The sequence below is a fragment of the Andrographis paniculata genome, unplaced genomic scaffold (assembly GCF_009805555.1).
Source record: "Andrographis paniculata isolate CXL003 unplaced genomic scaffold, ASM980555v1 Contig51END, whole genome shotgun sequence".
Classification (NCBI taxonomy): Eukaryota; Viridiplantae; Streptophyta; class Magnoliopsida; order Lamiales; family Acanthaceae; genus Andrographis; species Andrographis paniculata.
In genome coordinates, this window is record NW_026137586.1 from 3298570 (window position 1) to 3301698 (window position 3129).

At 28.9% G+C, this 3129-nt stretch overlaps 1 long non-coding RNA gene across 1 annotated transcript; it reads left to right on the forward strand.

The window, feature by feature from the left end:
- Positions 1-899: 899 nt before the first annotated feature.
- On the forward strand, positions 900-2005 carry LOC127253623 (uncharacterized). The gene is made up of 3 exons (XR_007839285.1): positions 900-1058; positions 1514-1624; positions 1747-2005. It is a non-coding gene; the product is annotated as an uncharacterized LOC127253623 (long non-coding RNA).
- Positions 2006-3129: the final 1124 nt, after the last annotated feature.

Here is a 3129-nt window from a genome sequence, read left to right on the forward strand (position 1 = left end):
AGAAATAAAAAAACATTATCGAATATTCTTTCCCCAATCATATTTATGTAATTCCATTAAAGTTCTTATAAAATTTCCTTTTTTAAATCACATACTAGATGACTTGTATTGTATAAAAAAAGTACTGTAAAATTTATAATATAATTGTTTATTTAAAAAAGAAATAAATTATATAATTTCAATAACTTATTTCCTTAATTTTGTCTAAAAAATTAAAAAATATATTCATCTTCAAAGGTCATCCACACATTAGAAGCATTATTTCAAATCCTCGTTAATTTTGAACGATTGGAATATTTCAAGCTATTTTTTTCGGTATATTTAATTAAAATTAATTTTTTAAAAAATAATATTTTTATTAAAAAAGATATAAGTAATTGGGGGCTATTTTTAAAAATTTAATTAAAAATAAAAGTAAATAAAAATAGATGATGTAATAAGTAGTATTCGTGGTAAATAAGTATCGCATAAAATATAATAATTAAATTTTGATTTATGAACTTTGCCTAAACTAATAATATGATAAATTTAGAAAATGAACTAAAAGAAGTAAGAATAAATTTTTTTTAAAAAATAAAAATAAAATTGACAGATTTAAAAAATGAACTAAAAGAAGTAAGAATAAATTAAAAAATAAAAATAAAAATAAATTTGACGAACAGTATCAAAATTTAAGATTGAGAGAGTGAGAGACCAAAATGATACCTAGCCCAGAGTTTTGATACATTTTCAGGCCCATCAAAATATACAGATTGGGACAACTAAAATAAAAAAATAAAAAATAAAAAAAAAAAAACACACGCCTTGCCTTATACATAATTTATAGAAATAATAATAAAATTAATAAAAAATAAAAAAATTAAGGCTTCTGGATCCTTCTGCAGAGGACTGGAACAACTGGTGTGACAGATTGGCTAATGGCTATAAAAAGTGGCGATCCTCACACGCTTTGCCTTGTCTCTTCGCTCGCAGGCGTATACAGCGTCGAACCTGCGAATCCTTGGCTTCTCCAATTCCCAGCGTTTACTTGCGAGCTGCTGCATTCTCTATTGTGAGAGGTAATCAATCTCGATTACTTTCGCCTTTTTGGTTGTTTCGGAGGCTTTTTTATTGGATTTTATGGTTGTTTTGGTGTTGATATGATCTGTAGGGTGAATTTGTCCTGCTCAGGTACACTGTATAGCCAATTTGGTGTCTTAGACCATTGTTTGGTTGTTCCAAGTATCGAGAATGACTCATATCCTTCCGATATGTTCTTTTCTCCTTCGAGTTTAAAATCACCTTATGCGTATATATCTGTCTGTATGAGGATATTCTTCATTTCATTTCAAGTTGTTTGACATTAATACGCTTTCTTCATGGTCTCGATCTCCAGCGCAATAGCTAAATAGCTTGGTCCTCTGCTGGTTGTTTGGTTCAATAAAATAGTAAATCGAATTCAGCTTCAAATCGATAGCTTTCTGCTTTTTATGTAAGACTTGAGATTTTGTTGAGATTTTTGCCTTGACTGAAGCGAACGTGGCAATCAAAGGGAGCGGGATCGGGAGAGGGCTCAAGCAAGGGCCGGCCACAAGGGCAAGGGTCCAAGGGATGATGGCTTGACCCCCGAACAGAGACGCCAGAGGTTTCTTTCAAACATTTTGCTGCATACCTCATCCTCATCCTCATCCTTGTAGTTCCAATTCCAGTTCAATGCCATCAAATCGTCCTCTAGTTTTCTTAAATTGTTTTGTTTTGTTTGAACAGGGATGCTAAGGCATTGCAAGAAAAATTATCAAGGAAAGCAACTCAGGATGCTGCTGGAGCTGGGAAAGCCAACAATAATAATAAGAACGCCGACAAAAAGTAAAGCACGGACGGACGATCTGATCAAATCAAGGTCCATTTTATTTTTCTAGAGATTGTGTATGTGTAATTGTGTATCATCAAATTGTTGATTCTGCTGTTGTGATTGACAAACCTTGTTTATGTTAAGAGCTTTATTCAAGTCACATTTATTTGTTAAGTTGTCCAACGCCAAGTTTGTGAGCATCATCAAACCAGAAAGAACAAGATAGCTTTGTTTAGGGGTGAAATGCTACCTGCTAATTATCCATCATTATCATAAAATATTTTTATCATTTTTGATCTCATTATATTGCACTTTCCATTAACCACTACTTGTATCCTTTCTAAATTCAAAAGGATTTCTGTCTAATATTGTCATATGCAGTAATCTCTCCAATGTAGCTACATTGAGTATACCCACCACCCGTTCGACGAAATGCCATCTAAATAAATTTGGTCTTAGTGCAAATTTCTTGTGAGTTAAGGCTTTGTTCTTCTTGAATTTTTTCCTCTCCTATTTTCCCAAAAATAATTAATATACTATACCTTCACTATTTTTATGTTCTCTACCTCATTTCCTATACCTTACATAATTTTTTTTTTTTTTTTCAATTTTCTTACAAAACAAACACAATTGTTTTGGATAAATTATATTACATTTTATTGTATTTTAGTAAAATTCTAAGCAAAATTACCGGAACTGATATTTGGTTAGATTAATATATTCAATAGTAATTTTTTAATATAATAAATAAATTAATGATCAATTAATTTTCAATTTTATAATTTTTTTGAGATAAATTGTTATTTTACAAAGATTATAAAAATAAGTATTGATCATTTGTTTATTTTATTCCAAAAATACTATTTGAAATATTTTATCTCTTTTATTATATAAAATTTGTATAATTTAAATTTATATTTACAATGGTGCATGAATATCAAAATATACAAGTATTGATGTTTACTTTATATTTATATTTATTTTTTATTTTTTGATTCTTTTGAAAGGACTTTGGAGACAGGATGTTGATGAGATAAGTTTGAAGTTGACACTTTCATTGGAAGGCAATTGTTGTTTTCTAGATGATCTTTTTTTTTTTCTTTAGAGTATTGAACATGAGAATAAAATTATGGAACTCATGGTGTTATCATGTCTTTAATATTTTCTTTTTATTATTTTGTTTGTAAAATCTTTATTGATTTAGAAATGGAAATACAAATACTGACACACTTGTTGAATCATTTTGTTTTGAATTATATTATTTATTGATTTTGTGCTTTTAATTTTTTCTATAAGAC